Here is a 12,847-nt window from a genome sequence, read left to right on the forward strand (position 1 = left end):
GCGCCCCGCGGCTGGCGACGTCGTCGCGGAGTAGGCCATTCTCGCGCGCCGGTAACCGAACGAACGCGCCGAACAACCATCTCCGATCGCGCCCTTGATCGATACTTTGCCACTTACTGTAGAAAACTCTGAAAATACAAGGCCATCAACTTCAACTGAGTGGGCCGACAACGGATGCCTCTCTGGGTCAGTGTCCCAAAACAACCAAGAAATATAATTGCATCTCCCGACGCTGAAACGCGCGAGTTTACCTAATGATAATTCATCGATCTCGGTCCCATACTCAAACATCAAGAAAGTTTGTTAAAGACAATGTTTCTAAGGCAGATGCTAATCCTAATTCTTGCAGCTCTGTCCCTCAATGAAAACCCACAAAATACAGTAAACACAATGTTTCGAAGACAGAGTTTTTAAAAGAGTACGTTAAAGAAGGCGATTTCTAAATTAAGTATTAATTCATCATAGGTTATTTCAAGGTATTACACTGGAACTCCCGTTCCATTATTTTTGTACCTACAGATTTAATACATGTTTGTTCAAAATTTTCACATCATTATTCTTTTGCAGGAAACTTGCTCCTCAATGGCCAAGATGTTTAGATAAGGAATTATCGTTTATTTTTATTAGACCATCCATCGAGAGGCGCAAGACTTGCTTTCTTGGTAACTACTAAAATATGCCACAAAGCATGAATGTCCTATCAGTATATATCTACGGAATGTGAGGTAATAGCAGTAGATGTAACTCTTCCTGGTTGTTCCTCACTTCCCTTAGTTATTGCAAATTTGATCACAGGTGTTCTGAAAATTCGTTAATTTGATACCGTCGTCAAATCTTCAAGGAAAAAAAATTGGGATAGTCGGAGCCATTATGTCGCATCATATGTCCTGGGGTTTCAAAATACACTGATGTGGAAAGCGATTGTCGGACTGAGCACTTAATCAAAATGTTTGTTCCTTAAACGCAAGAGTAGTTACGTTTATTGAAGGTACTTCTAAATCAGCATTGGATCTAACATTCGCCAGTTCGGATATTTCCGTCACTTCCGGGTCTACTGTTGACTCTCCCTCAAACAGTGATCATCTACCTACTAGGTTTGATATTGTCATAATAGGCAGCCTGGCTACGCCCACAGCAGGGCAAAGGCCTCTCCCATACTTCTCCAACTACCCTGGTAATGTGCTAATTGTGGCCATGTTGTCCCTGCAAATTTCTTTATCTCATCCGCCCACCTAGCTTTCTGCCGCCCCGTGCTACGCGTCCCTTCTCTTGGACTTCGTTCCGTAACCCTTAATGGCCATCGGTTATCTTCCCTCCTGATTATATGTCCTGCCCATGCCCATTTCTTTTTCTTGATTTCAACTAAGATGTCATTAACTCGCGTTTGTTCCCTAACCCAATCTGCTCTTTTCTTATCCCTTAACGTTACACCCATCATTCTTCTTTCATAGCTCGTTGCGTCGTCCTCAACTTAAGTAGAACCCTTTTCATAAGCCTCCAGGTTTCTGCCCCGTACGTGAGTACTGGTAAGACACAGCTGTTATACGCTTTTCTCTTGAGGGATAATGGTAACGTGCTGTTCATGATCAGAGAATGCCTGCCAAACGCACCCCAGCCCATTCTTATTCTTCTGATTATTTCAGTCTCATGATCCGGATCAGCGGTCACTACCTGCCCTAAGTAGATGTATTCCCTTACCACTTCCAGTGCCTCGCTACCTATCGTAAACTGCTGTTCTCTCCCGAAACTGTTAAACATTACTTTAGTTTTCTGCAGATTAATTTTTTGATCCACCCTTATGCTTTGCCTCTCTAGGTCAGTGAGCATGCATTGCAATTCGTCCCCTGAGTTACTAAGCAAGGCAATATCGTCAGCGAATCGCAAGTTACTAAGGTATTCTCCATTAACTCTTATCCCCAATTCTTCCAAAGTCAGGTCTCTGAATACCTCCTGTAAACACGCTGTGAATAGCATTGGAGAGGTCGTATCTCCCTGCCTGACACCCTTCTTTATTGGGATTCTGTTGCTTTCTTTATGGAGGACTACGGTGGCTGTGGAACCGCTATAGATATCTTTCAGTACTTTTACATACGGCTCCTCTACACCCTGATTCCGCAATACCTGCATGACTGCTGAGGTTTCGACTGAATCAAAGGCCTTCTCGTACTGTATGCCCCCTTATTTCTTTAAAGTATCCGGCGGGCCCTTCTGTCATTTACCAGAAATTACAGAGTGTCTTGAAAACGGTCAGCTCTGAGATAACGGTGCCGGTTGACATAAAAGCCATGAGGCTTTGCTCCGTATTAAATAGTTCCTTTAAAAAGTCTCAGTATATTGTCAACTTAGGTAAAAGTACTACCTCTCCTTTGTGCAATTCGGAGTGCACGCGGGATACCAGACGACGAAAAGTCACTTAGAATAATCTACTTTACCATCAGTGTCCAAGTAACTGGAATATATAAGTTCGCAGCTGCTGCATTCAAGAGAACAGTGTCAATGCCAAAGACGAGTATGATGAAAAACATCGCGACTTACTCTCTAAGACCACCAATCAAAAAGCTCTGTTGAGATTGCTTCGATATACAAAGTTCATACCGACACCAGCGAATATCGCGTCGATAATTCTTTCAACACGCGAGATATATGGTTCTTTAGAATTTATAGAAAAGGGCTTAGCGTAACGCTTAACATACCGTTTGCAGAATGGGTCATAAAGGTCTCCCATCGTAGATGACTTTGTGGAAGTCACAGTGTCAGAGTTTTCAAATATCGTTCGATCTATGCCTGCCTCAGCCACAGCTACAGACGGAATTTCCAATGCCATGCTAAAAAATTTTTTTTGCTATGTCTCCTGAAGACCGTCTGAACACGGTGAATTATTCTCTAAAAAAATACTCGGATTCCTTCAGAATGGAGTGCAGCCAAAATAATTCCGCTACGTAAAAAACAAGGAGCTGACTATAATCTTGACAATATTAGAGCTATTTCTCTTACGCCAAATATGGTAAACCTTATTGAAAAAGTTTTATATGTGCGCATCATGGATAATATATCTCAAAATTTGCAACTGAGCCCAAGTCAAACAGGTTTCCGGCCTGGTCTCTCCATTTGATGCGCGCATGTAGACTTGGAAAGCCGTATCCAACTTGCTCGGCATAAAAAAAAAAACTTCATTTTTCACAACAGCAACAGACATCGATTTCCTTTACCTGTCTTTCCAAACATGCCTCTGCACCAATAGACATGGCTTCACAATCTCCATCTGTCACTAAATGTAAACAAGAGTGCAGTCTTGTCTTTCCGCTTTCCGGGCAGATACAGTTATCCTTAGGATATGATCGGAGAAACATTCCACAGGTAGAGTCGCTTAAGTATTTGGGTATTCCATATCACGGAAAACTTAACTGGTGTTATCACCTAGAAAATATTGCAACGAAATGGACATGAAGTGTAGGTTAACTACTCAGAATCAGTAACCGGCGTTGTGGTAAGCGAAGTAACACAATAATTATGATTTACCGTATATATGTGCGATTCTAGAGTTTGGCTGTGTTTTGTACTCTAGAAGTGCAAAATATAAAATAAGACCACTTGGTGTTTTAGAGATGGAAGCTCTTCGACTATGTTTAGGTCTTCCTAAATTCGTAGCTAATAACGTGTTACAAAAAGAAGCGGGTCTGCCTTCTCTTCACATGATATTCCGCCTGCTTACGGTTCTAACCTACTTAAGAATTAATCAATCGCCTCTACGACGTACACAACATGCATTTATCAGTCAAATAAGTTCATTTATTGAGACCACGTAGCCACGGTTGCATACCCCACAAATTGCATTTGGGCAGTACAATCAGCACCTTTAAATGTTCGCCTAAAGGAAATCATTTCTTTAGATAGTTCAGCATTGTCACTCAAAATAGAATTTGCAGACATTTTCCCCTCAATGCAAAATTGCTGCACCCAACATATTTGAATACCCCTTTGCAAGGCTATGTGACCGATTTCCCAGTATATGTATGAATGTTTGGTGTTTAATGGCGCAAGGGCCATGTATGGCCAAAGAGCGCCATGCCGTTTGTAATGGGTTCGCAGTGTAGTTATGAGTTCTATGAAATTGGTGTGACGAGGCTGTAAAGGGGCCTTAAAATAGTTGCTCTAAATTACGTAAAATCTGTATAATAAGATTATGGCCGTGACATGTGACGTGTACTATGAAGATTAGGATGCATTTGGAAATAATTATACGATGTATAAAATATATCTTGTTCTAAAATTTGCTAGAGCACTACTGCCTCCTTAGAGCCCTTGAACACAAGGGCCTGGAGGCATGTTCTATGCAAAACAGTTATCGCAGGGGCATCCTCTAGAACGAGGATGCTCTACGAATTGAATGGACTTGTAACATGTAAGATAACATCATTAAGAAACCGAGGACTGCTTTCGTGTTAAATAGCGGTTCCTGTCCAAGAAACATTGCCGGGTGTAGAGGGTGTAATAGCGGTATGCCTGAGGAAAATATTTCTTTCTTTCAGCTTAGGCCTCCCGCTCCAAGAGGACATGAAGCACGCTCAGCCTCTCACCACACCTGCCACAGGTTGGAGGTTCATTTTCAGTGAGTAGAAAATGTTGGGTACCAAATGTGTGTCCTATTCTGAGACGACAGAATAGGACACCTGTTTGCCGTGATTTTGTCGCGGAGGGCCAAGAACCTAACTGTGGCTTTACCACATGCAATTTGTTATTTATCTCTGCGTCCAACATGCGTTGCCAGTGTTGTCGCAGTTTCTTTCTTAAGAAAGGCTTCAGATCTGTGACAGGGACAGCAGCCGTAGAAAAAGTGGTTAGTGGTGTGAGTGATGTGGCCATTTTGTCAGCTAGTACATTACCCTCGATGCCTCTATGACCAGGTACCCAACATATTATTACATGTCTATAGGATAAATAAATGCTGCATAAGAGACGGCTTATAACGAGTCTCTAAATACTATTGCTCTGTCGAGTTTTAATTTATTTATATGTTTTACTGCAGACAGTACGGCATAGGTTTCTGCACTGAAGACACTCGTTAAACAGTTCAATACATCAGATTTAGAAAAAGAGGGACCAACAGCTGCATAAGATACAGCAGAATGTGATTTTGATGCATCTGTGTAGAATTCGGAACAGCAGTACTTCGATTGAAGTTCACGGAAATGCATAGCAATTTCGAGGTCAGGAGCATGCTTTGTGACCTCCGCAAAGGATATATCACAGTCTATCACCTGCCACTCCCAGGGCGGTACTAGCTTAGCTGGAGGCATTAAGTGATGTTCGAGAACTGGGACGTCCATTTCCGTGCTAAGTTCTCTTGCACGCAGTGAGAAAGGAACTCTCATAGAGGGTCTATCATGAAAAAGTGTTTCACACGTCAAGTCGTTAACGGTTGTGAAACACGGATGTTCCTTATTAGAGCGAACCTTGATAAAATACGTTAAGCTGATGTTTGTTCTCTGAAGGTGGAGTGGCCACTCACCTGACTCTACATATAAACTTTCAACAGGGCTTGTCTTAAATGCGCCAGTGGCCAGACGGATACCCAGATGGTGAACGGGGTCTAACATCTTAAGCGCGCTCGGTGTGGCAGAGTGATATACTATGGCACCATAATCTAACCGTGATCGAACTAGGCTCCTGTAAATATTCAATAAACGCTGTCTGTCGCTACCCCACATTGTGTGGGATAGGATTTTAAGTAAGTTCATTGTTCTAAGACATTTTTCTTTAAGATGTTTTATGGGAGGAATGAAAGTAAGCCTGGAGTCAAGTATAACACCAAGAAATTTGTGATCTTTGTTTACAGGAATTTGTTGTCCCCCCAGTTCTACGCAAGGATCTGGGACCAGGCCTCTCTTTCTTGTGAAGAGAACACAAGAACTTTTGTGGGGGTTGTCTTTAAATCCATTTCGGTCTGCCCATTTGGACACCTTGTTTAAGCCCTGCTGTACCTGTCTTTCGCATACTGGGAGGTTGCAGGATTTGAAGCCTATTTGTATATCGTCTACGTATACGGAATAAAAAATGGCAGGTGGTAGTGAAGCACTTAGTGAGTTCATCTTAACGATAAAGAGTGCAGCTGAGCACGCCTCCCTGGGGTACACCAGTTTCCTGCGTGAAAGGACGTGACAGTGCATTACCGACTTTTACACGGAAGGTACGATTTGACAAATAGCTTTCAATAGTGTTCGGCATATTTCCACGGATGCCCATTCCCGACAAGTCTCGCAAGATCCCGCAACGCCATGCCGTGTCATACGCCTTCTCCATTTCGAGGAATATTGATAGGAAAACTGTTTATGAACAAATGCATCACGGATATTTCCTTCAATGCGCACAAGATGATCGGTTGTCGATCGTCCCTCTCTGAAGCCACACTGATAGGGATCGAGCATATTGTTGAGTTTAAGGAAATGTATAAGTCTGCGGTTAACCATTTTTTTTTTTCAAAAAGCTTACAAAGACAATTTGTAAGAGCTATCGGACGGTAACTAGCCGCCAAGGAAGGGTCCTTAACCTGCTTGAGAACAGGGACCACAGTCGCTTCTTTCCATGTGGATGGGAGGTATCCCCTACCCCAAATAGCGTTGAAAAGTGGGAGTAGTGTAAGTTGTGTGTCAGTATGTAAGTTTCTGATCATGTCATACATGACTCTGTCAGGTCCCGGTGCAGTGCTTTTGCGTGTGTTCAAGGCAGCTCTCAACTCAGCAATACTGAAAGGCCGGTTATAAGGTTCATTCTGTCAGGATTTTCGTATTATTGGCTTACATTATTCTATTTGTTTGTATTTCAAAAAGAATTGCGAATAATGGATTGAACTCGACACGCTCTCAAAGTGTTCCCCAAGTGAGGCTGCCTGATCTTTCAGTGTTTCACCTTGTGTGTTTGCCAAAGGAAGTGAACATGTTTGTCGCCCTTTTATCCTATTAACCCTGTTCCAGACTTTGGCCTCATCTGTATACGAGTTGATACCGGATAAAAACTTCTACCAACTCTCTTTTCTAGCCTGTTGGCGTGTTCGCCTGCCTTGCGATTTCACTTTCTTAATATTAAACAGATTCTCCGCAGTGGGAGAGGCGCGTAGCAACAGCCCCCCCGCTTTGTTCTGTTTCTTACGAGTGATCCTACAGTCGTCGTTCCACCACGGGACACGCCATTTGCATGCCAAGCCATTTACTTGTGATATACATTTAGATGCGGCCTCTATTATGAAAGCTATAAGATACTCCACAGCAGCATCAGTTCCTAACGAGGACATGTCATCCCATGAAATACTACTAACAGTTCGGAATTTCTCCCAGTCAGCTGTATCAATCTTCCACTTAGGAGCCTGTGGTGGATATTCGTTTTCTTTAGGTGTTTGTAGCAGTATGGAGAAGTGGTCGCTTCCGTAAGGATTCTTTGTAACTTCCCATTCGAGTTCAGGCAGAATAGAAGGAGAAACTATGCTGAGATCAATTGAAGAAAACGTTTTGTTGGCAAGACAGTAATATGTGGGTTCCTTCTTATTGAGAAGGCACGCACCAGAAGAGAAAAGGAATTGTTAAACAAGTCGTCCTCGCGCCTGTATACGAGGGTCGCCCCACAGGTAGTTGTGCGCATTGAAATCGCCAAGAACAATATAAGGTTCTGGCAATTCATCTATAAAGGACTGAAATTCATGTTTGCTAAGTTTGTAAGGGGGGGGGGGTATATAAAGCGAGCAAATAGTGGTTAGATTGTTTAGCAAAACAACTCGAACCGCCACTGCTTCAAGGGCCGTTCGTAGCTGTAAATGTTGACACGCTATGTTCTTTTGAATTACAATTGCAACACCGCCCGATGATGATTGCATCATCGCGATCTTTGAGAAAAGTATCATACTGTCGAAGAAAGTCTGTGTGTTGTGATTTTAGGTGCGTTTCCTGTAGACACAGCACTTTTGGATTGTGTTTGTGGATGAGTTCTTGCACATCATCGAGGTTCCTAAGAAGACCTCTGACATTCCATTGAATAATTTGTGTATCCATTTTAAAAGTAAATTGCTGCTGTGTGTACGGAAACGGAAGTGATGCCTTAGATTACAGAGCTCTTTCGAGGCCCTGTAACCGGGGTTTTGCCCTTTCTGGAGCGTTCGAGGGAGCCTCGCCGCTCCTTAGGCGCTTGGTACGCCTTGAGGACAGGTGTAGTGTCCATTGCCTCTAGTGAGGCTCCAGACATGTGCTCTTGCGCGCGAGAAGTTTTCAGAGAGAGTCCCACCTTGCAGGGCAAGACCCCTGCGCCCACCAGCCCGGAGGTCGATGGGGCTCCCTGGGGGATTTGGCTGCGCCGGCTGTTGCCAGCGCTGGAAGGGGCCGGGGAGGTTGGGGCAGCCTCGGCTGCGCCCACGTTCGGGGTCGATGGTCCCTTCTGCTCGGTTGGCGGAGCAGCGCTAGCTGCAACCACCGTGGGGGCAGACGGCGTAACTGCCGACTCACTGCTTGTGGGTCGGACAGCCGCCGGAGGCCGTTGTGACGCTGCGCCCTGACGCGCCACTTCGGCAAAGCTTTTCTTTGGCAGGTATGCTACCCGCCTGCGTGCCTCTTTGAACGATATCCTTTCCTTAACTTTGATTTGATTTCTTTTTCTTTTTTCCATGATGGACAGAACCGCGAGTACGCGGCGTGTTCCCCATCACAGTTCACGCAGCGGAGAGAGTTCTCACAAGCTTCAGAGGTGTGTTCGTGGGCACTGCATTTCGCACAGGTTTGGCGGCCTCGCCAGCTCTGCGAGCTGTGGGCGAAACGTTGGCATTTGAAACATCTCAGGGGGTTTGGCACATATGGCCTAACGCGGAGCTTAATATACCCTGCCTCGATTGACTCGGGCAGGATATTTGAACCGAAGGTAATTATCAAGTGCTTCGTTTGGATTTCTTTGCCATCTCGCCTCATCTTAATTCTTTTAACATTGATCACATTCTGTTCACTGAAGCCCTCCAGGAGTTCCGCTTCAGTTAACTCCAAAAGATCATCATCTGAGACTACGCCACGGGTGGTATTCATAGTACGGTGGGGGGTTACGATTACTTGGGTTTCCCCAAATGACACTAGTTTTGGCAATTTCTCATACTGCTTCTGATCGCGGAGCTCCAAGAGGAGAACACCGCTTGCCATCTTCGACGCCTTATATCCTGGACCAAAAATTTCAGTTAATGACTTCGAAACAAGAAATGGCGAGACGGTTCGCACTAGTTTGCCTGGGTTTTCAGAGTGTACTACATGAAAACGGGGGAAGGTGTGGTCTTGGCGCCCGAAAAATTGGAAAACATCTTCGGTGCGCCCTCTTTTCTGAGGGCGATCAGGTAGTAGAGGGAAGGAAGTAGCCATGTGTAGACGTGTAGTTTTCGGCAGCAACGCTAGCCACCCACCATGGAGTCCAACAAGGGGACGCTGCAGGGCCTTAAAAACAGGGCCTGCAAACGCCAGCTGTACGTTGCCACTATAACCAAATGTGACATAACCAAGGTTGGCTACTCACACAAGGTTAACCCTTGCTGCCAGGAAGCTGAGAAGTAATAAAGAAATGAGAAGGAGACAGGAAAGGTGGAAAGTAAGGGAAAGACGAAGGTAGTAGGGAGAGAGAGACAGGAAAAGGCAACTACCGATTTCCCCCGGGTGGGTCAGTCCGGGGGTGCCGTCTACGTGAAGCAGAGGCCAAAGAGTGGTGTTGCCTCCGCCGGGGAGCCTAAAGGTCCGTACACCCGGCATCGGCTCCACCCCCAGGATCCTCTTTTCCCCGGACACGGCTAAGCCACGCACGGGTAAACGCGGGAGGGTCCAACCCTCGTGTGCTCGGGTACCTGGTGTGGCAACACACCGAACGCCTGCTGACGCAGACGCCCCTGCGGGTCCCAATAAATGTAGTAGCGACTGATGCCTTCTCATGTGAAGAGAAGGTAGGGGTGGGAATCTACTTACCATCCCTCGACTGGTCTTTCTCACTACACCTGCCAGATTACACATCAATTTTTCAGGCCTAACAGAGTTCTTGCTTTGCGAAAGCTACCCCGTCATGCTACAAAAGTTGTTATTGTCCCTGATTCTCGTTCTGCATGCAGCGCGCTTAACGTGTCTACAAATTCGACCGCTCTGAAGACGTTTTATACGTTAGTTCAGCTCCACTTAAGTTTAGTTCATTTAGTATTGCTACCATGTCGGCAAGACATTATCCTTAAGGAAATAGCCGATACTTTAGTGCGTGCTTCCTTAAAAAGTCCGCTCATACCTGTGCTGCCAGCAACTGTGCATATCACTGCATCCAGGTATAGGCAGTTTTCTTTGACCGAAGACAAAAAAAGCCTGCCATTAGTAAAGTCTACGTACTTTATGCACCTTAATTATTCTTAGAACCGACAATGACGTCATAATCAGAAATTCAAAGTATCATTTACAAGGCTGCCCCCGTTGACGTAGTCAATCACTTAATCTTTACTTGCATAAGTGTGGTCTGGCAGTATCCTCTTTATGTTTTCCTGTTGAATGAGCCGGTATCCATCGATCGCTTCTTTATTATCGTGTCGGTGGTTTTCAAGTCACCGAAAACGATGTTTAGCAATTCCACTGGGAAATCTAGGACTGTCTTTATGTTGTACAGTTATACTCTCCCTTGGAGCAACACTACTACAATACAGCCACAAGAGCGTTCGCAGAGCCATTTATAATTTCCTCTGTGACGCAAGAAGATCGCCTTATTAATAATTCCCGTTTTTCCATGACTGATCTACTTTTCTTTCAATCAATTATAAGTTTACGAAAATTCAATGCAAAAACACAAATTCACAGTTATATTATTATTATTATTATTATTATTATTATTATTATTATTACTATTAGTACAATTTTCAAATCAAAATTCTATAGCTTTTATTTTTCCTTGCGATAGCTTCTTGTTTTCCTAATGAACCAGCTTGCCCAATTTGCCGCTCTTGTACTCTTGTTGAGCAAGTGCTGCTGGAATTGCATGGTCTGCATGTTGGCAGTAGTGATGCAGCTGATGAACAGTCGCGGTAGCCAAAATATGACAATATTTTACAAGACTTACGCATGGTTTCGGGTTGGTGCCCTTACATGTAACGAAGGACCCTACTTAACCAAGCGACTGCTTGTTCAATTTTACGCCTATATTTTATGTATATTACTAATAGGTTCGTTTTACTATTCCTTTCTAGGCAAGGCTGACTACCTTATTACACAATACCTTATTTCATTTATCATCGGTTTACTTCTCATCTTTGATTATTCATTTATTTTCCATTTTTATCGATAAATTATTTGTTAACTTATTCCTTTCATTTCTCAATCATACTACCAACCGGTTCGTGGTCCACACCCCACAGCGAGATTCTGCCATTATTTGACGCTTCATCATAATCGTCATCAGGAACGCAGCTGTGGCGACTGCTTTTGGAAAGAGGCATAATGCAGAAAGTACTGCGTACATACAACGTAATGTGCGTTAAAGAACTGGTTAAAATTAATCAGGTGCCCTCCTACGGCATGCCGTATAGCAGCTGCAGGATGTTTACCATCATTAGTTTACACGAGTATTGTCACGTGAGAGTTCGTTGGTTGCGACGTGTTGCCATTTGCAAGGTGCTTTTCACCTGCCTGTTGGCCATAGTTCAAGCTAGTTGAGCCAAATACAAGAATGCATGCGCATTCCACTTTTGACTGTAGCGTAAGTATTTGTGGAACATTGCTGTAAATGCGCACATAGATATTTCTTGTGTTGTATTCTGAGCATTTCTACTCTTCGATGTACATGCCAGAAGATATAAAATTCGGCAATTGCTGTTTTTGAAATTCATTCACAACTCTATTCAATATGGAGCAATGCTTCTAAATACTAGTACACATGTAATCTGCCAAATACAATGTAAGATACTCCTTGTAAGAGAATATTATTATAGATGTTCTGCAGTGTAGCAGTCCCAGCAGCTGCGTTTAGTACTCATCAGTTTAGTGTTGCAAAATACAAGGAAACTCCGGTAACCAGGACTGTTTAAAGGACCTTTTTAGTTTGTTTGTAAAGTTGTAGACTTGCATTTTTTGACAGTTAGCCATGTCTGGCTGAAGCCATTCGAAGAACTTTGAATATACTTGCTGCAACTGAGTTATGGCTACTTCACGCAACTATACGATTTTGACATGTAACAAGCGCATATTCTGTCAGAAGTAGCGCTTCATTCGCTTTCTGGGCTCTGTTCCAACGTCCACAAGAACATCGCCCAAAAAGAGGCTTTGGGCCCCAGATGTGTGAACGCTATTCTAAGCATATGTGGCAAGGCAGTCACTTGAAATATTCGCTTTCCCTCATTTGAAGTTAAATTTCTGTGCAGGACTGCTGCATGCTGTCTCGTCCACATACACTGACACAATGCTATTAGGCTATTATAACATTTTTTTTTTCTTTTTTTTTTCCTGTCTTAGGCTCACAGCAAGGGATCTTACATTGACCACGATAATATGAAGAATGCATTATCGTCGCTGCTTGCTTTTGGCCTCCAAAGACATGTCTAAAAGAGTTGCAATGTAAATATCAGTGTTTAAGATATTGTTGTGTTTTGCTAATAGATACATATATACGCTACTCATGTTCACGGTTACATCAGAACAGTACCAGAATATTACGAAAAATTCTGGAGATAGCGTGAAATGTCACCAGGCTCTTCCTGAAACATACAAGAAATCTGCGAAATACGAGGAATGCGGGAGATCGAAATTCAAGACGATGAGCAAAACGTGAACAAGACGAATGGAGCAGCCAACGTTTCGACAAGTGGACTTACTTGTCTTCT

This window comes from Dermacentor andersoni, chromosome 11 (assembly GCF_023375885.2).
Source record: "Dermacentor andersoni chromosome 11, qqDerAnde1_hic_scaffold, whole genome shotgun sequence".
NCBI lineage: Eukaryota > Metazoa > Arthropoda > Arachnida > Ixodida > Ixodidae > Dermacentor > Dermacentor andersoni.